The sequence below is a fragment of the Littorina saxatilis genome, linkage group LG14 (genome assembly GCF_037325665.1).
Source record: "Littorina saxatilis isolate snail1 linkage group LG14, US_GU_Lsax_2.0, whole genome shotgun sequence".
Lineage (NCBI taxonomy): Eukaryota > Metazoa > Mollusca > Gastropoda > Littorinimorpha > Littorinidae > Littorina > Littorina saxatilis.
In genome coordinates, this window is record NC_090258.1 from 15,025,874 (window position 1) to 15,048,373 (window position 22,500).

General features: G+C 40.5%; 1 protein-coding gene across 1 annotated transcript in view; it reads left to right on the top strand.

The window, feature by feature from the left end:
• Window positions 1-740: 740 nt before the first annotated feature.
• Window positions 741-22,500, top strand: part of LOC138947221 (EGF-like domain-containing protein 2) — a gene marked incomplete in the record, with an annotated part of 50,134 nt that continues 28,374 nt past the window's right edge. Inside the window, 2 exon segments of the mRNA XM_070318658.1 lie at window positions 741-796; window positions 10,521-10,683.

Here is a 22,500-nt window from a genome sequence, read left to right on the forward strand (position 1 = left end):
TGAGGGTGTGACAGTGCCGCCTCAACTTTTACAAAAAGCCGTATATGACGTCATCAAAGACATTTATCGGAAAAAAAGAAAAAAATGGCCGGGGATATCATTCCCAGGAACTCTCATGTCAAATTTCATAAAGATTGGTCCAGTAGTTTAGTCTGAATCGCTCTACACACACACACAGACACACACACACACATACACCACACCCTCGTCTCGATTCCCCCCTCTACGTTAAAACATTTCGTCAAAACTTGACTAAATGTAAAAACAAGCAAACAAACAAACGAAAACAAAATAAAACACCTACCCTGTAAATAAAATTATAACATATTTAGGTTGTTTTAGGGATATTTGTGTGTATAAGATGCAAACAAAATAGGGCCCCAAGATATTCTCGAAAGAAGGTATTTCTTACACTGTAGTTTACCCGGATATTAACTTTAAACCATGATGTTGAAAAACATAGACTTCCTCCTGCACATGAATTACACACAAACATAAAGTCCACCCAAACAAAGGGACGAAAACCACATAAACGACAACAACATAACATTCAACCAAATCAACAAAACAAAATACATTGTTCTTCCGTTGCGATGATAACCTAAAAAGGTTCCTGCAATGTATCGATCCTGACCAGTCCTGAGATACGAAACTCCCCGTATGCAAACAAATCAAGATGGCCGACAGGGTCAATACAAAAATAGGATGGAATAAAAGGCGAGACATCCAAGGAGCATCTCGGATTGACGTATCTGTTCGCAGGAGCCCACACAGCATCTGTCTCTGGCCGGGGAAGGTAGGCTCACGTTTTAGTGTAGAACCATGGGCTCTTTTGCTTTGATTGACTTTAAATGTGAATTTATTTTTAAGTGTACAAACGTGCGGGTTTTTCTTCTGTTATTTATTATTTTTAAGTGTACAAACGTGCGGGTTTTTCTTCTGTTATTTATTATTTTTAAGTGTACAAACGTGCGGGTTTTTCTTCTGTTATTTATTTTTTATGATAACTTTTAATTTAGTGTGGGTGTGTGGGTGTTTTTCTTTAGTTTTTTTAGGAAGAACATTTTTTAATTAATGAATTATAAACTGAGTGTGGGTGTATTTGTCGTGTGGAAACGTGTGCTTTTTTTTCTTCAAAATATCTAAGTACGTGCGTTTTTACGTGTGTTTTTTTTAATGGTTTCTTTGTGTTTGTTCGTTTGTTTGTTTGTTTGTTTGTTTGTTTTTTGAATATTTGTAAGCTTGGATGACGTTTTGGTGTTTACAGAAACGTCTGTTTGTTTGTATATTTGCATGTACAAAACATACACCACATTTTTGTTTTGTCTGCAGAAGCAGGTGGGTTTTGTGTGGGACAATGAATATGGATATATTATCATGTGCTCTTTTCCTTTTAAAGATGTCCACCCTTTTTTTCTTTTTTTTCTCTAAAATAATTGCATTACCAATGAAATATTCCTGTGCGTCGTATTCTTTTTTTAGGTCTTTTTTTGCATTGTTTAACAGTTCGTTTTCTTCGTATTGTTATTATTTTTCTGACTATACTTGTCCTTATTGTCTCTGTGTCTCTATTACATGGTTTTTCTGGTCTCTTTCCTTGTTTTTCATATTTTTCCTCTCTCCCTTTTTTCTCTCTCTCTCTCTCTCTCTCTCTCTCTCTCTCTCTCTCTCTGTACCTATCTATTTATCTCTCTATCTATCTCTCTCTCTTTCTCTCTCTCTCTTTCTCTCTCTCTCTCTCTCTACCTATCTATTTATCTCTCTATCTATCTCTCTCTCTCTCTACCTATCTATTTATCTCTCTATCTATCTCTCTCTCTCTATCTATCTATCTCTCTCTCTTTTTCTTTCTCTCTCTCTCTACCTATCTATTTATCTCTCTATCTATCTCTCTCTATCTCTCTTTCTACCTACCTATCTATTTATCTCTCTCTCTCTTTCTCTACCTAGCTATTTATCTCTCTATCTATCTCTCTCTCTCTCTCTCTCTCTCTGTCTCACTCTCTCTCTCACTCTCTCTGTCTCTCCCCCCCTCTCTCTCTCTCTCTCTCTGTCTCTCCTCCCCTCTCTCTCTCTCTCTCTCCCCTCTCTCTCTCTCTCTCTACCAATCTATTTATCTCTCTATCTATCTATCTCTCTCTACCTATCTATTTATCTCTCTATCTATCTATCTCTCCCTATCTCACACTGCCATCCTTTTTCTCTCTATGTTTCTCCCCCCGCCTCTGTCTCTCATTTTCTCTTTGTTTTGCTCACTTAAGATTTCGAAGTGGTGGACGTCGACATTGTTACTATTGATGGCCAGCCTTGACTCTCAGATTTCTTTAATTTTGATATAACCTCAATCTTAAGTCCCATGTGTGTATTTGTGACCCTCCACCACGAAATGAGTCGCATGTCACCTCGCGCGGTTCTGCGCGAGGCTTAATAATATAAGTCCGGGGAGTGTCTGGTAACAGTGTGGGGGTCACCTTAGTCACAGGCTTATAACTCAAAAGTTTTCGCTCTTTTCTAAAATGGTTTTCACCACTGGATAGAGCATAAAAAACTCTTTAGAAAAATGTAAAAATATGAAAATCATGCAAAGGTGACATGCGACTCATTCCGTGGTGGAGGGTCACATTTTAAGACTCCTTCTATTTTTAATATTCTCTCTCTTTGACGCCCTAAATACGCTTTTTTTTGCGAAGTTTTCGAAGGGATGGGCCAATACGAGACACGCATAATTTTGTCAATGAATGTTTCAAGGTTTTTGAAGTGAAGGTCCCCAGTTTAACTTGGTCGGATCGATCAGCTAGACATGTTCTTCTTTCTTTTCGAGTTTTTCCAACTTTTCGAATGAAGATAGCCCTATACAGGGTTTAATTCGTCGTACAGGCAAAACAGAAAAATGAGAAAACCCAACCTGTAAATGGAGGGAATCTCAAAAAGATGGTAAATTCACACATTTTCTGAAAAGAAAATCTGAAAAAGTCATTTTTTTCAAAAAGGGCGGGGTCGGGGTCTTAATCGGACGGTCTTATGAGGGAGGTTTCGCTGTATACTAATCAGCCAAACATATATATTCATTTGATTCTTTTCAAAGTTTACTAGATGACGGAATACTGTCAAGCTTCTTCGTATATCTGTCAGCCAGAGAAATTGTTCAATGCAATTTTCAAAGTTTACGAATTGGTGGAACACTAGTTTGATGAATATTTACCAGCCAGACATAGATAGTTTTGTGTTTTATCCCACAGTCATTAATTCTCCAGGTTACGTCAAAACAATGTGGCCAATACATTTTATTTTTAAGAGAGATATCTTCTTCTTCTTCTTCGTTCATGGGCTGAAACCTCCACGTTCCCTCATGTTTTTGCACGAGTGGAATTTTTACGTTTTAGGACCGTAATGCACGCAGCATACGCCGATTTCGGGTGAAGCATGCTGGATATTTTCGTGTTTTTATAACCCACCGAATTCGCGAAATTAAGGGATATTTTAATTCAACACGCATTTTTTTTTTTTTTTTTTTTTAGAGGAGGAGGAACACTAATATGTCACATGTCAGGTATGGTGACTGAGCTAGCTGATAGGCAGACAGGTGTTAGAATCACGTTCCGCAACACACTGCACCCTATATGGTTCACTCGATACCCCTTCGTTTGTTCAGACGTCGAGTGACTCACAGTGGTCGATGCAAATATAGACAGTTTGAAGTTCAGCAGCTGTCAAATAATTGTCGTCAATATTGATGAGTACGTATAGGATTCTTTGCAACACCTCATGAGCGTCGCAGTATTTAACGCCATGTATTGATCGCTGATGATTCGTTATTGCGGAAAACAAAAAAACCGTTTCGGCTGTATGCAAATTAAAGGTTTTTTTGCCCACCCAAACACCTATATTGATATTCTATACATTGATCGATCGCCAGATAGGTGGATAGACAGGCAGACAGACAGACACACACACACACACACACACACACACACACACACACACACACACACACACACACACACAGACAAACAGATAACAGGTAGGTAGGTAGGTAGGTAGGTAAGTAGGTAGGTAGGTAGGTAGGTACGTAGGTACGTAGGTAGGCAGGTAGGTAGGTAGGAATTGGGTAGGCAGGTATGCAGGCAGATAGATAGATAGATATATAAATAGAGAGAGAGACAGAGAGAGAGAGAGAGAGTGAGACAGAGAGAGTGAGAGAGAGATAGAGTGAGACAGAGAGAGAGTGAGAGAGAGACAGAGAGAGATAGAGAGAGAGTGAGAGAGAGAGAGAGAGTGAGAGTGAGACAGAGAGAGAGTGAGACAGAGAGAGAGTAAGAGAGAGAGAGAGTGAGAGAGAGTGAGTGAGACAGAGAGTGAGAGAGAGATATAGAGAATGAGACACAGAGAGAGTGAGTGAGAGAGAGAGTGAGACAGAGAGAGTGAGAGAGATAGTGAGACAGAGAGAGAGTGAGAGAGAGAGATAGAGAGAGTGAGACACAGAGAGAGTGAGAGAGAGAGACAGAGAGAGACAGACAGACAGAGAGAGATAGAGAGAGAGAGACAGAGACAGAGAGAGACAGAGAGACACAGAGAGAGACAGAATGGCAGACGCTCCATTGGTGGCATAACATTTTAAAAGCCATAAAACTGGAATATTAATGTAATTATCTACTTGTTTGTATGTATTGCTTCGTGAGGTTGTTAAGCCAAATCTGACGTGAGAAATATTTTTACAACCCAGAAGTCACAGACAAACAAGAAATGCAATCCTTGCGCGAATTCCAAATGATCTTTTTTGATCAGTAACATTATACGTATATTATAAGATGTTTGGTGGCTTGTTGACAGACCAGCTTTTTTGTTGGTCCAAGGGGACCATATCGTCTTTTGTTTCATCTTTATCGACCAAGGCCGAAGGCCGCGGTTGATAAATATGAGACAAAAGGCGATATGCTCCCCGAGGACCAACAACAAAATGCTGGTCTGACGACAAGCCACCAAACATCGTTTTTGTCATCATTTTGGTTGTGCAACAAAATGCACAATAACCCACAGGGAGACGAATTTTTAGAGTATTTGTTTCGTTACGAGTAAAATGATGCGTATTTGCCTGGTTATCCGTAACCGGGAACGTGTTTGATTAGCTATGGGTAACACCACACAGAATTGATTAGTTACTAGTAGCACGATGCGTGTGTTATAAGTTATTGGTAACATTATGCGCATTTGATTTGCAATCAGTAACGCAGTTCGTTTGAACTTCAATATCGGTAAGACAATACGTATTTGAATATTTATCATTAACACGATGCGTGTAGGGAGTAGTTAACAGTAACGCGATTTCTCTTTGATCTCTCATCAAATAACGCGCGCGGTGCGTATTGTAATTAGTTATGATGGGAAGTTAATACTGTTGCTAGTTGGAATGAGTTCATAGACTGTTATCATCCCCGAAAGCGGCGTATGTCTGCCTGAATGGTGGGGTAAAAACGGTCCTACACGTAAAATCCCACTCGCGCAGAAACATGAGTGAACGTGGGAGTTTCAGCCCATGAACGAAGAAGAAGAAGAAGATCCCATGTAAAAGCCTGGGAAAATCGCTGACATCTCTTCTTCTTCTTCTTCTTCTTCTGCGTTCGTGGGCTGAAACTCCCACGTACACTCGTGTTTTTTGCACGAGTGGAATTTTACGTGTATGACCGTTTTTTACCCCGCCATTTAGGCAGCCATACGCCGTTTTCGGAGAAAGCATGCTGGGTATTTTCGTGTTTCTATAACCCACCGAACTCTGACATGGATTACAGGATCTTTTTCGTGCGCGCTTGGTCTTGTGCTTGCGTGTACACACGGGGGTGTTCGGACACCGAGGAGAGTCTGCACACAAAGTTGACTCTGAGAAATAAATCTCTCGCCGAACGTGGGGACGAACTCACGCTGACAGCGGCCAACTGGATACAAATCCAGCGCGCTACCGACTGAGCTACATCCCCGCCATCGCTGACATGAAAAGGAATTTCTCTTCAGGCCTGATCTCAACCATGTCAACCCCATTTTGGATTTCGCTGGCAATGATCGATTAACTGAACACACTTTCTCACTGTTCGGCCCCTTTGAGAAAACGGTTCAATTTCAGCACGTGAGCTACTGTCCGCTTATGGCAGGGCTTGAGGCCTTGTGGTTCAAACCCAGTACCTTACATTATGGTGTTTGTTTAAACTTCTTTTTTTCTCCTCTCTTTTTTACATTTAGTCAAGTTTTGAATCGAGACGAGGGTCGCGCATGGTGTATGTGTGTCTGTGTGTACGTGTGTGTGTGCAGAGCGATTCAGAGTAAACTACTGGACCGATCTTTATGAAATTTTACATAAGAGTTCCTGGGTATGATATCCCCGGACATTTTTTTCTTGTTTTCGATAAATGTCTTTGATGACGTCATATCCGGCTTTTTGTAAAAGTTGAGGCGGCACTGTCACACCCTCATTTTTCAATCAAATTGATTGAAATTTTGGCCAAGCAATCTTCGACAAAGGCCGGACTTCGGTATTGCATTTCAGCCTGGTGGCTTAAAAATTAATTGATGACTTTGGTCATTAAAAATCTAAAAATTGTAATACATTTTTTTTATAAAGCGATCCAAATTTACGTTTATCTTATTTTTCATCATTTTCTGATTCCAAAAACATATAAATATGTTATATTTAGATTAAAAACAAGCTCTGAAAATTAAAAATATAAAAATTATGATTAAAATCAAATTTCCGAAATCGATTTAAAAACAATTTCATCTTATTCCTTGTCGGTTCCTGATTCCAAAAACATATAGATATGATATGTTTGGATTAAAAACACGCTCAGAAAGTTAAAACGAAGAGAGGTACAGAAAACCGTGCTATGCAGCACAGCGAAACCACTACCGCACTAAACAGTCTCGTCAGTTTTACTGCGTTTTGCACGAGTGTCGGACAACGGTCATTTTGAAAAAAATGCAGTGCGTTCACTTTCATTCTGTGAGTTCCACAGCTTGACCAAATGTAGTAATTTCGCCTTACGCGACTTGTTTTCTTATGTTTTTGTCGTGGGGGTTATTTTTTATTTAATTTTTAATTTGAATAGATTTTCTTTTAATTTGGATTTGGATTTGTTTAGTCCGTCTGTAGTGTTAAACAAGCGCACAAAAAAAGAAAAAAAAGAACTGTTTATATTTTTATATTCGAAAATCGTCTATTGGTTTCGAGAGTTATCCAAATTGTAAAGAGTGATAACACTAAAAACAATAAACCTCTATCCCCCCCCCCCCCTCCCATCTTCTTAAAGCTAAACTTTGCATCTTCCAAGGGGATGTGAATAATCCGGCATTTCGTGTCTGTCCGTATGTTTTTCGCATTGCGTGTAGGAGACAAAATACACACACACGCACAATCGAACGCAAGCACACACAACCTCTCTCTCTCTCTTTCAGTCCCTCGCTCTCTCTGTAATATAATTAAGTTAAAATCGCACTCTTCATGCAGGGCTTTAATGCACTGAGATATATATACACAAAGAAGTACTCACATCGATCCGAAAATCGCAGCCTCATGCATAAAATAAGACGTTCAAAAACAATTCACAAATGTATTCAGTATGGGTGATTGGCTCAAGTGCATTTCAGTGCACAGGTGACAGGTATTGCCATTGTCCCCAACTCCTTCTTCCCCTCCCCCCCCCCCCACCGTTTTAACCTATTTCTTCCACTCCTTCTAGTGTTGCTTCCTGTGCGTGCACTTCTTTGTGCTTTTTTATATTTAGTCAAGTTTTGACTAAATATTTTAACATCGAGGGGGAATCGAAACGAGGGTCGTGGTGTATGTGCGTGTGTCTGTCTGTCTGTCTGTCTGTCTGTGTGTGTGTGTAGAGCGATTCAGACTAAACTACTGGACCGATCTTTATGAAATTTGACATGAGAGTTCCTGGGTATGAAATCCCCATACGTTTTTTTCATTTTTTTGATAAATGTCTTTCATGACGTCATATCCGGCTTTTCGTGAAAGTTGAGGCGGCACTGTCACGCCCTCATTTTTCAACCAAATTGGTTGAAATTTTGGTCAAGTAATCTTCGACAAAGCCCGGACTTCGGTATTGCATTTCAGCTTGGTGGCTTAAAAATTAATTAATGACTTTGGTCATTAAAAATCGGAAAATTGTAAAAAAAAAATAAAAATTTATAAAACGATCCAAATTTACGTTTATCTTATTCTCCATCATTTGCTGATTCCAAAAACATATAAATATGTTATATTCGGATTAAAAACAAGCTCTGAAAATTAAATATATAAAAATTATTATCAAAATTAAATTGTCGAAATCAATTTAAAAACACTTTCATCTTATTCCTTGTCGGTTCCTGATTCCAAAAACATATAGATATGATATGTTTGGATTAAAAACACGCTCAGAAAGTTAAAACAAAGAGAGGTACAAAAAAGCGTGCTATCCTTCTTAGCGCAACTACTACCCCGCTCTTCTTGTCAATTTCACTGCCTTTGCCATGAGCGGTGGACTGACGATGCTACGAGTATACGGTCTTGCTGAAAAATGGCATTGCGTTCAGTTTCATTCTGTGAGTTCGACAGCTACTTGACTAAATATTGTATTTTCGCCTTACGCGACTTGTTTTGTTGTTGTTTCACTCACAGGCGCAAAAAGTTAAGAGTAGATGATAAGAAAGAATGCTTTATGTCCTACAGGCTAAATGTTTCGCCTCTTAAGGACATGATATGGGTTATATGATTCGAGTGTTACGCCCTCACGGCCTTTGACGAGATATACAAGTGTATACGTGTTTCTGCACTTATGGCAGAATGACCGAGGTCTTTTACGTGCCATTGTGGTGACACGGGGGCGGGACATGGCTTCTGTCTATGGGTCTGCACATAAAGTTAACCGAATTCGAACCTGCGACCTTCCAATCACAAGTCCAGTGCTCTACCAACTGAGCTACCGGGCCCCAGTAGATGATGAAAGTCGATTGTCGTATTTATTTTGAGAGCTTACGTCCTTTGGTTATTTTATTTTAAGAGTTGCAGAGATTTTACGTTGAATCTTATTGTGCCTCTCTTAGGGCTGGCATAAGAAAGGGAAAACATTTATTTTTATATTTTTATTTTGTGCTTGCTTAGTAGGACTAATTGCAGGTAAAAAAGGATCTTAGTAACAGATTTAAGGAGATACGCTGCCGGAAGTATAGCCATTTTTCTTCTAAAAATGTCATAAGTTTCAATCACCGAGACCATCACATAAACTGAGAAAGGAAAAAAAATTGAATCGGGCCTGCTAAATAGATCGAAGGGACACGAAAAACCAACAACCGCGAAGACAACATAGATACTGTCGCACATGCTCAAACGTAGGATATAGCTCAGTTGGTAGCGCGCTGGATTTGTATTCAGTTGGCCGCTGTCAGCGTGAGTTCGATCCCAGGTTCGGCGGAAATTTATTTCACAGAGTCAACTTTGTGTGCAGACTCTCTTCGGTGTCCGAACCTCCCCCCGTGTTCACTACATTGGGTGTGCACGTTAAAGATCCCACGATTGACAAAAGGGTCTTTCCTGGCAAAATTGCTTAGGCACAGTTAATAATTGTCTACCTATACCCGTGTGACTTGGAATAATAGGCCGTGAAAGGTAAATATGCGCCGAAATGGCTGCAATCTACTGGCCGTATAAAATTTCATCTCACACGGCATCACTGCAGAGCGCCTAGAACTGTACCCACGGAATATGCGCGATATAAGACTCATTGATTGATTGATTGATTGATATATTCAAATATCACTGCAGTGTTGATTGCACTGTTTTGCATATATATCAAGTTGCACGTTTCACGTTGCTTTTCAATGTGTTCTTTCTGCTTGGGCATCCAACGAACCTGGGGACAGATGCAGAATAATAAGAGGACCAATAAGGCGTGGATAGCAACAAGTTCGATCCCATAACAAGGATCAATATTCAGAAGTCGCCGGCTGGATTTGCACGAGCTAAAGGCTGACGCGTGACAACGTTTGGGAAAAAAGGACATAAGTCGCAATCGCCCAGCAGACTTTGATAATTGTATGTTAAATAAAACCCGTCGGAAGAGGAACACTTAGTGATTTTTACATTTTGAGCTTTTGGACTATTAAGGCCAAATTTTGCCACAGGCCACACGGTTTTGCGGAATTACAATAACTGGACAGGTTGTTTTGCTAAAACCTCTTTTAATCCGGTTCACAGTTTCTGTGAATCCCATAGTTGTTGTTTTTGTTTTTGTGTGTTTTTTTGAATTGCCAAAAACCTGGATGCTAAGACCCTGGACATTCAGAAGCTTCATATAATTATCTAACTATATTAATTATAATTATAATTATCTAACGTAAGAAAGATACAATGACTTTTGTTCCTGATAGTAAGCACTATTTGCTCTGGTTCATAATATCAAATACTCATTTCGTAAAAAGAAAAATTCCGTTGGCATTGTGCCCCTTTTTACATGCGCTGTCACATTGCCTTTGTATGCTGACAGAATCTCCAGTTTAGTTGCTGATACACGCGCACTCAGCCACTACATCAGAAACAGCCGAACTACGAGGGTTGAGACAAAAGTTCGTGGAGTAAACTTGAAGAGGTTGATCTGCGTCTGTTAGAAACTGACGTGCTATCGGCCGCTGCTGATTGGAGGATCGAAGGTAAGATGAATAAATAAGTAAATAAGTGAATAATTAGGTAAATGAATAAATAAACAGAAAAATATGAGATGAATAAATAGATAGTGATGTAATTAAAAAAAATTACAAAAGATATGTAAATAACTAAATCAGTAAATAAATAGATAGATGAATCAGTAAATAAATAACTAAAATAATAAGTAAAAAAGTTTTAAAAAAATAAATAAATACACATGTTGGGTATTGAGAGGGTTTGAGGAGTAGAGAGGCCAGGAAAGATGAAGGGACGGAGGGGGGCGGGGGGAGGGGGGAGGGGGGAGGGGGTAGGGGGTATTCAGGGGGAAAGAATCTTTTTTGAAGACGGGTGGAAGGGGGCACAGTGACATGAACGATTTCTCAAGGCCTTCTCCGGGCATTGTTCTGGCTGATTTAGTATGACACTCATCGACGATTTCTTTTTTTTTTTTTTTTTTTTGCCAAGCACATCATTGTGGGGCTTTTAATGAATAACATGAATCCGTCCACTCACAATATATTTTCTTTCATCCTTCAACATTTCAATCAATCAATCAATCAATATGAGGCTTATATCGCGCGTATTCCGTGGGTACAGTTCTAAGCGCAGGGATTTTTAATTAAAAAAAAAATTATGCAATTTATATCGCGCACATATTCAAGGCGCAGGGATTTGTTTATGCCGTGTGAGATGGAATTTTTTTTTTTTACACAATACATCACGCATTCACATCGGCCAGCAGATCGCAGCCATTTCGGCGCATATCCTACTTTTCACGGCCTATTATTCCAAGTCACACGGGTATTTTGGTGGACATTTTTTATCTATGCCTATAGAATTTTGCCAGGAAAGACCCTTTTGTCAATCGTGGGATCTTTAACGTGCACACCCCAATGTAGTGTACACGAAGGGACCTCGGTTTTTCGTCTCATCCGAAAGACTAGCACTTGAACCCACCACCTAGGTTAGGAAAGGGGGGAGAAAATTGCTAACGCCCTGACCCAGGGTCGAACTCGCAACCTCTCGCTTCCGAGCGCAAGTGCGTTACCACTCGGCCACCTAGTCCAAAATCGACGATTTCTGATACGTACCATGTCTATAGACTTTTTATGTTACTGGTGTTGTCTTTAAGGCTAGATTATTACATCAATGACTTTGTACTGTCTTCCACCTTTCATGTGTGTGTTCAGTAATTAATCAAGTATTGTCTGGGTTGGCTGATTAATATGCTCCGTTTGATGAGCAAGCTGCGTGTGTGTGTGTGTGTGTGTGTTGTGTGTGTGTGTGTGTGTGTGTGTGTGTGTGTGTGTGTGTGTGTGTGTGTGTGTGTGTGTGTGTATGTGTGTGTGCGAGCAGTTGGTATGTTGTATGTTAGTTTATAAGTTGGTTGTTTGGTTGTTTTAGTTTTGTTTGTTTTTGTGATCGTTGGTTGGTTAGTTGGTTGGTTGTTCTTGTTGTTGTTGTTCTTGTTGTTCTTCTTCTTCTTGTTTAGTAACTGATATGAATCACGAGCTTGTAATTTAGGCCTATGTTTCATCATTAAATACACATGTACATAGGTCATAACTATTATATATATATGTATGAGCCGAGCTGCCAATAAAATAACTCAAATTCATTATTCATTTTCGGGAGACTTATTGAATTGAGGAACATGGGATAAAAAATTAAAAAAAGAACAACTAAAGGCTCTTTTTCTTTCGCGTAAACCTTTTTTGTAAGCCATCATGAAGCCGCCGAACAAATTTTCCCCTGAAATCGGTTTCAATCTAAGAAATTCTTTCAGCAAAAAAAGACCTGTAGCGGTTTACTACACGGTTTGAACCGGGACGAAAGTATCTTACAGGTGTTTTATTAGCTTTATGTGACAAATATGTCATTGTCTACCATCATTATTTCATTCCCCTCCCATAAAACTTCTAATGTGTACCTTTGAAGGAGATATCTATGCATGTAAGGATGAGGATGAGGTATTTTAGGTGGCCATGTTTGTTACTTTGGACACTGTTGACAGAAGCCTCTGATTGGACACACGCGGTGTAAAATGTAACAAACTGTACTTTTCATGGCAATTCGGGCTGCTTTCGCGCTGGGTATAGCGAGCTGCCCTATAGTGCTGTCAATGAAGGAAAGTTTCGTCTGTTTGAAAACCGTGCAAATCTGCAAATCTAAATCCTTCTCACGCGCTTTATATCCAGATTTGTTGTGTGCCCTCTACTGAAAAACGTGCGTCGACTTATTACATGAACACCTTAGTTTCAAACGCAGCCAAATGCAAATCTTCCTTGCAAAGTCAAACATTTTAATGACGCGTTCCTGAGGACAGACCAAGTGCTAATAAATGTCACGTGGTGTCACGTGCTTCGGCCGGTTGGTTATAAATAAAAATATAAAAACATAATTATGTGAGAAGAGGAAGCGAAAATGTTTCTCCTATATGCCCCTGGCAAAGATGAAGAGTGTAAGTGTAAAACGTGTTTCTTTATTAGCTATAAGTATGTTACATGAAGGTTTACGTGTGTTTCTGTGTGGAATTGTCTTACTCAATAAGACAATGGTGTTGTTTATCATTTAGATGAGTATCTTGCCATTTTTTCCCGGCCAGTACAAAAACTTCTTTTTTTTGTTGGTGTGTGTATAGGACGTTTTAAGGACTTTCACGAAGAGTCTTTTGAATGCAGGACAATGTCATCTCTTGAGTAAACTGCTGATGAAAATGTCCAATTTCAAACCTGTTTTATTATCTACATTTTCTTAAAAGTCCAATCGTTAAAGGCTGCCATACTCGTAGCGTTCATCAATTAATTCATATTGTTTACATGTGCCAATAATGTTATAAAACTGTACCTAAGGGGATATAATAACGATTGGCTGTAGCTTTCGAACACAGAAAAAATTATTTCAGTATTGCAAAGTGGTGTTGATAGTGTCGAATGTAAACAGAACAGTCTCAAACGCCATCTTTGGTTTACGAAACGTCACGAAGTGACGTAAACGGTCTAAAAATAGGCCAAGTCCTGGAGAACTGTTGCTAAACAATGCAATAAAGAATTAATTATTTCTTGTAATTGGTAAGGACTTCAAACCTAAAACTTTGCAGGAAGCTTAATTTATACATCCCCGCAACGATGGGAAAAGCCCTGGAAGTAATTAAACTAATTAAATAGGACTATGTCAGCCTTTAAAATGAGTCATGTTTCTTTTGTAACAGTCCAATCAAAAACACTAATCCTACACGTACGCTTGAAGTAAGACATCTTGTTTAAACAATAAGCCACATGTGTTATTTTTCACGCATGAACTACACCTGTGTAAATATTCTGCATCTGTACTGTAGGAGTAATGCTATATCGGTGTATTTCACAGAGGCGTGGGAAGAGGGAGGTTCAACTAAGACAAGCCTGTCGTCAGAGAATATGATGTGATCATTAAGTAGAAATGCGTAAATCTAGTACCGCAACTTCATTAAATTATTTATTCAACTTTTATTCGTTGGGGGCGGGGGGGGGGGGGGCGAAGATGGGGGAGACCTTCTACCCTGGCCTCCTGTATTTCAAATTTGTGCTTATACGCTAGTGAATGGCACATATTGAAGATGTGTTCCTATTTTCTTTGGTACTGTTGGACATGGGGTCCTGATTTCAATCAATCAATGAGGCTTATATCGCGCATATTCCGTGGGTACAGTTCTAGGCGCTCTGCAGTGATGCCGTGTGAGATGAAATTTTATACGGCCAGTAGATTGCAGCCATTTCGGCGCATATTTACCTTTCACGGCCTATTATTCCAAGTCACACGGGTATAGGTAGACAATTATTAACTGTGCCTAAGCAATTTTTGCCAGGAAAGACCCTTTTGTCAATCGTGGGATCTTTAACGTGCACACCCAATGTAGTGTACACGGGGGGAGGGTTCGGACACCGAAGAGAGTCTGCACACAAAGTTGACTCTGAAATAAATTTCCGCCGAAGATGAAGATGTGTTGCTATTTTCTTTGGTACTGTTGGACATGGGGTCCTGATTTGGCCTATATGGTCCGCTGGACCCCAAAAGCAACAACTAACTAACTAACTAACTGTTGGACATACAATGGTAAATAAAGATTATTTGGGAATTTCTTGTTTTAGGAAGTGGGCCCTACCGCTACTCACTTGTGCGGAGTAGACCGTACAGTCTTCACTTGTCTCTCTACGCGCCCGATCCATTAATGTGATTGAGATTTGTATTGACCACACCCGCTTTCCATTGATTTGTCAATGACGGAAGGAGGGGCCAGTTTAGATAAAAACCTGTTATGGATCGTAACTACGGCGGCTCACTAGCACCAAAAGTGAATATTGGAGTGATTACTTTAACCAGAAATGTACGGTATTTCCCTGCTCTTGTTAGAACATACTCGACGGAGTAAGTGACATTCCGCCAACGCTACTTCTTTGTGTTTTCGATGATAATTGTATGCCTTGCAAGTACGAATAATTGACTATACTGCCTTGTTTGATATGTCACCACAAATAACATTAGACAAATGGAATAAGATTAAATACTTTCCACACAACGTTTAGAATACATGGAAAAGTGTGCCTGAACTACTTTCAAAATAAATCCAAAACCAAAGAGACTGATAACGTTCAAAAATTAAAAAGTTTAAAAGAACGCTGGGTCGAAATATCTGTGACTGTAACGTATTGTTTTGTCAAAAACAAACGTTCCAACAACTTACCTTTCTTGTTTTTTGATAGTGTCAAAATAGATATATGGACAAACAAAGTATATCAAACATCGTACGCACTCCCGACAATCAACAACTCAGTTCACAATCAATGAGTGACTGGTTACGGGGAGAAGCAGGCTCCGTGAGGATTATGTTGGACCAGTTTGTAAAAAAAATGACTGGGGCGGTCATTGAATTGCACTTATCACAATGATAAAGGCAATATTACGTATGACAAGATCTGACCAGTGTCCAAATATGGATAGCTTGCCAAGGTCATAACACTGGGATGTCGTTTGCACCGGAATATATTTCAAATATCTTAACACTTTTTCATTATTTCGGCAGACTTGCTGAACTTTTTTATGGTTTATATTTTAATTATATAACGCTTCGGCGAATAAATCCGATTGATTTATCATTTAGAAGGTTGAATTTCCTACACGACTGTCTTTACCTGGTTGAAAAATATGCACTTTTACGATTTTTGTAGCGTGTCAAAAATACACATTTCCCTGCGATCACGAATCATTTCACCCCTGTCCCGTATCACACAATATATGAAAAGGTCAAAATTGTCAAAATTAATATTAAACATCTTTTTTTCTTCTTCTTCTTCCTTTATATGACGTACCTTATCTTGTTCGTATTTTACAACAGATTGAAAACGACGATAAAATCATTAGCAACAGCAGGCGAGACTGTGGCGTGTTCCCTTGACCTCCTCCACTGTACATTTTTCGTAAATAACTCTGCCGGTGTCACCAACTGAAAACTCTGCCTGAACAATCCCTCTCAATGCGGTCAATGCGCACGCCCTAACATGCGGGAGATTAATCAGGTCGTGAACCACCTAACCCTAACGCTAACTCTTACCCTAACCCTAACCCTAATCCTAATCCTAACCCCAACCCTAACCCTAATCCTAACCCTTGGTTCGTTCCGTCAAAGGGTCGCATTTTTTAAGTTCGAGATTGGCGCATGCGCATTGACAGCATTGAGAGGGATTGTTCGGCAGAGTTTTCAGTTCGTGACACCGGTAGTTGTATGCGCTATGGAAGAGTGAATTTTGTACCTTGGAAGGGGGACGATGTGTTAACACGCCGATAGCATATCTCTGTCAACAATGAGTTCTTATGTTTTCGAGAACAAATGTGACCCTCCACCACGGAATGAGTCGCATGTCACCTTTGCATGATTTTCATATTTGTACATTTTCCTAAAGAGTTTGTTATGCTCTATCCAGTGGTAAAGACCGTTTTAGAAAAGAGTGAAAACTGATTCGAGTTGTAAGCCTGTGACTAAGGTGACCCTCAAACTGTAAGCCAGACACTCCCCGGACTTATATTAAGCCTAGCGCAGAACAGCGCGAGGTGACATGCGACTCATTTCGTGGTGGAGGGTCACAAATTAGTCATCCCACCAAGCGGACACTGTCAACAATGAGTTCCTATGTTTTCGAGAACAAAAAAAGTCACCCCACCAAGCGGACACTGTCAACATGTGGTGTCCGCTCCACATGGCGGCCTTTTCTCTCTAAAATAGCAATGAATACAGGACATCTTTTGAGTAAACTGCTGATGAAAATTTCCATTTTCATCAAAAATTTTCAATTTCACCAGGAATACGAACAAACAAACACAAAGGCCAACAAAAAGCAAAAGCAACAGCAAAAGTGTGCTCTAAAAATAGCACATGGGAGCTCAGGGTCATTGCCACCATGAGTCGTGATCGCAGGCAAACACGTCACTTTGACACGCTACAAAAATCGTAAAAGCGTGGGGGGGGGGGGGGGGGGGGAGACTGGACATTTTCTAGGTAAGTACAAAAAAAGGCGGAAAATGTCCAAATAGTCTAGACATTATTTTATACCTTGGCGCTCATATGTTGATCGGCAGATACGTGTGTCTTTTCACAAATAAGGAGTGGTGTGTTATTCTCGCTTACGGTACAAGCGTGCCGCCATACACAAATCAGCGTAACAGCTGGCAGACGTCACACCCAGACGTCTATGTAAATGTTTGGCTTGGCTAAAGCGTATGCATGATCGTTAACTCGGGAAGTTCAGTAGACACTGAGCTGTCCACTTGTTGAACTTTTTGTCTCAACCAACCACACACACCTCCCCCAACCCAACCCCCCCCCCCCCTACACACACACACACACACACACACACACACACACACACACACACATACACAAATAATTAAAGACAATTTAAACAAACAAACAAAAACATTAAATGTAAAAAATAAATGAAGAAATGAATTCACGTACTAATTAAACTAACGCACTGTATCTAAATTATGAGTTTAAAAAAAAAGGACACAAAGACTCTTCCGAACTTAACTCCATCTTCTGACACCATGTAGCCAATTCCAGCAACAGACTATTGTAATTACACCAATTGATGCAGTCTTTATTTCATGCAAAAGTCAATACTACTGCAGTGACTTTTTCTGTTTTACACAAGAGAACCTATTCAATGGTCTTTTCTAATGTTTTTGCTATTGGTGCTGTAAATGTTATTAAAATAATTATTATAACCTTCTGACCAGGCTTGTTGAACAGAAAAAGACATATAGAACAAAAGAAAAATGCAATTAGTTGCAAAGTTCAAACTAGATTTTGGAGAAAAGTTAATACTTTAAGGATGCTGCTAGAATGTACATTTTCTTTCGCAGATTTGTCAAAATTGCGAGACCGGTTCGGCATATTTTCGAAAATGGTGACAGACCTTGGGGTCAACTTTCACCCAATAAACGAATTTCCAAAAGTAACTCTGTCCGGTTTGTATTGGTTGTGATTAGGAGTGAATACCCTTGCTTTTAGTCAGGCGCAACCTTTTAACACACGCTCGTGTACACGTGTTTCAGACACACACTCCGCTAGTGACTTACCGATAATGTAACGCTTAAATGTTTGACTCAGTAAAAGCAGGAGTATTCACTTTTTCACAACCCGTGCAAGCCCGACAGAGTTATTTCCGAACATCGTATATAGTGAAACCTTCAACAAATCAGCCGAAATGAAGAAACAAGCCGTCGCGATATAACATTGAACGGTTGAAAACGACGTTAAACACCAAATAAATAAAGAAAGAAAGAAAGAAAGAAAGAAAGAAGAAACAAGTTTTCCGCGATATAAAACAACCGTCGGCGTTTCGACAACGGCCGACGCCAGACAATATCCGTGCACTTTGACTAAACAGTTCTTGCCGCCATCTCAAAATTATCGATGGACAAGTTTTCATCAAAACACTGTTAGTCCAAGCGTGAATTGAGTCAGCAAGCGGAAACTAATTAGCATAAACAAAATCAATCCCGTCCGTGCTCGTAAATGTACCCATAATATCCGGGTTCATTACACGAGCGCGAATCATTTAACACAGACTTTAAAGACGGATTTGATTTGTAACATTGATTTTGATTTCCATACAGATGGCATTTTATTTTGGTTGGAATATTATGACTTCAAAACATAGTCCGCGACTTCACTTAACTATAGGTTGTCTCTAAAAACAAATACATGTATGTTTAACTTGTTGCGCGGTCCTTTGTTGTATAATGATATGATTTCCAAGGCGTTGTAACAAAACGAATACGATTCGTTTAAAAACAACCGAGTACCCACCCTGAAGCTATACTAGCTCTATCAACAATATGACCTATACATGTGCTATATCAACAATATGACCTATACATGTGCTATATCAACACTATGACCTATACATGTGCCTGTCGTCCAAATCTTTAAGTGCAACGTGTGTTTTGAATGAGGCAAGATGGCTCCACGGTCGCCCAGGATTTGATTGTCATTAGCGGATGTTGAATCATTGCATGTGTGCCACAGTCAGACACTAGTCAGTAATAATCAAAGACACAGACGTGTGCACACGGCCCGGCTGACTGCATACACGGCCAAAAATCATTGGAGTGTGAATAATCATTGGAGTGTGACGCGAACAGAGCGGTGAGTGTTTCGGATGAGTGATGATGCTGGCTATGTTTTTTGCGTGTTAGGTAAGCTATCAAGTCGATTTGTTCGTATGTATATCCTGTTGAGTTGGGTCTTCGCATTAATAATTGCATAAAAAAAGGGGTTTACATTTCTCCTCATAAAACGGTGAAGTGAAAAAACAACGATAAGTGATAATTCAAATGGATGCTGCTGTAGGTATAGGGTACATCTCGTTGCATGATTTTTATGTTAGGTAAGGTGCAGTCGATTTGTTCCAATGTATTCATTTGCGAAGGGCCTTCTTATGTCAAAATACATCAACTTAGTTCTCCTCAACAAACTGTAAAGTGAAGAAAAGTGTAGGTTACATCTGTACTTTTATGTGTTAGGTAAGCTATAGTCGAGTTGTACTTATAAAGCCAGTTGTGCAAGCTCTTCTTAAGTTAAATTACATTTAAATGGTTGTCTTAAAGTGTCTGAACTTTCTCTTTTAAATGTGAAGTGAACAAACCGAAAAATGTTGTTAAAAAACAAAAGAATTATGTACTCACTGATACAAGTACAACACAATACAGTGCGATTTTTCGCTTATGAAAGCTTCATCAGGAAAAAATGATGGATGATGATGAAGTCTTCATCTGTTAGTATGTTTTTTAATGTTATGTAAGTTAAAGACGATGTGTATAGCTAGTAGCGTAGGGTCATCTCAGGGCAAATTTCAGTAAAACAATCGTCTTAAAAGGGGCTACATTTTCTGTCAACGAGCTCAACCAAAAAGTGAAAAAGACAAACTAGGCTACATCTAATTTGCATGTTATGTAAACTACAGTTATTTACTTAGCCGTATGCGCAAGGTCTTCTCAAGGTATATTACATTGAAATGTTAAAGGGGCTTGCATTTCCTCCAACAAACTATGAATGGAACAAACCGAATGGCGATGGATGCATGGTGATACAAGTATCATGTTGCATTTATGTTAAGTTCGCTATACTCGACTTGCTTTACTTATGTGTAATCTTGGAGCAATTGCATTTAAAATCAGAGAAAACAAGAAATTCCTCCGATAGGAAAAACACCCCCGTCAAAGGGAAATAACCTTCTCAGTTGGTGGCAGTGAGAATGGTTATTTCCCTTTGACCAACGGGGGTGTCCGTCTATAAGTCCTTATAACTCCCTAACCGGGTGTTTGACTGGTCCCAATTTTTGTAAGGACCGTCTCAGGAATGTATAGAACCTGTTCACCAAGTTTAGTGACGATCGGTCCGTTCATTCTTGAGATCTACTTGCGAACACAAACACACAAACAAACAAACAAACAAACAAACAAACAAACAAACAAACAAACACATCGACCGAAACCTATACACACCCCTATACCGGGGGTGTAAAAAGGGTTGTCACTTAGGTGGTTGATTTCCACTTTCACTAGAAGCAGCCAAACCGTGGTATTTGTCAAAGTGGAAGGAATGTCTTATCCTTCGTAAAAGCCTTGAAAAAATATGAGATGGTGAACCGAAACGTGCAAACGAGAAGCAGTAGCTGTCCCATTAAAATACTTGAATCTACACACCAGCCAGAATGCCCGCAAAGTATCTACGTGGCTGATGTCACATTGATGGCTGACTCATGGCTGGTGTGCTAGATCAATCAATCAATCAATATGAAGCTTATATAGCGCGTATTCCGTGGGTACAGTTCTAAGCGCTTGTCGAAGAGTTGTCAACACAGGACTAACAAAGAAACTAACATCTACAGACGGACACGAACCCTATCACACACTAGCAAACCCTGATAAACATACAACAAACAACTGTTTAACAACAATATACACATCAATAGCTAGGTCTAAGCAAAATAATATTAAGCACAAAGAAAACACCTCTCACAGAGCACAGCACAAGAATGTCTTGGGGCACAACACATCACGTCGAGCATGAAAGTCGCAGCCAGCTACGGGAAGAACTGAGTCTTCAACCTACTCTTGAACGCGTCAAGAGAGGGGCTCTGGCGAAGCTCAAGCGGCAGGGAGTTCCAGACGCAGGGGCCCGCGGAGGGAAATGCACGCTGAACAGCAGATGCGAGTTTCGATGGAGGGATGTGAAGGCGGAGTGGGTCAGCAGCAGAACGAAGGGGACGGTCGGAGGGCTGGGTGTACAGGTCCAGGGAGGATTGAAGGTACTCGGGAGCAGAGTCGAGACACTTGTAGACCAGAGTGGACAGTTTGTAGGAGATTCGGGTGTTGACAGGGAGCCAGTGCAAGGAGCGAAGTAGGGGGGTGATGTGGTCTCGCTTCGTCTTCCTCAACGTCAGCCTGGCAGCAGCGTTCTGGACTCGTTGTAGGCCATGAATGGATGAGGCGGGGAGGCCAGCCAGAAGGGAGTTGCAGTAGTCCAGACGACTGAAGATGAGGGAGACAACCAGCTTGACACAGGCGTCGTGGGTGAGGTAGCGACGGATGGAGGCGATGCGTCGTAGGTGGAAAAAGCCGGTCTTGATGGTGAAGGAGATGTGTGTCTGCATGGAGAGAGTGGAGTCGAGAAAGACGCCAAGGCTCTTGACAGCAGGGGAGAATGGAACAGTCGCGTCATCCAGCAGGAGGTCGGTCACAGTGAGGGAAGCAATCTTCTGTCGTGTTCCAACGAGAAGGGCCTCCGTCTTCTCACTGTTCAGCTTCAACTTGTTCTCAGTCATCCAGTTCTTGATGTCAGTGAAACAACTGGAGATGGATCCCAGGAGATGGTCAACGTCCTCCGGCTTGGCGCTGTTCTGGAGCTGCGTGTCATCAGCAAAGGAGTTGTAGTTCAAGCCGTGGCGTTCGATGACCAGGGAGAGGGGTTGGGTGTACAGGGTGAAAAGGACAGGGCCGAGGACAGACCCTTGTGGGACGCCGAAGCGGACAGGGACAGGCTGAGAAGAGAACGAATCAGTGGTGACAGTCTGAGAGCGGTTCTGGAGGTAGTTCCGGAACCAAGAGAGGGCGGTGTCGTGAATGCCGAACGTGGAACTGAGGCGATCGACGAGTAGCTGATGGTCGATCGTGTCGAAGGCCGCGGAAAGGTCCAGCAGCACAAGGGCAGAGACGAGACCGCTATCTGTTGCGTTCAGGAGGTCCGTGGTGATTCGCAGGAGCGCCGATGACCATGACGTGTG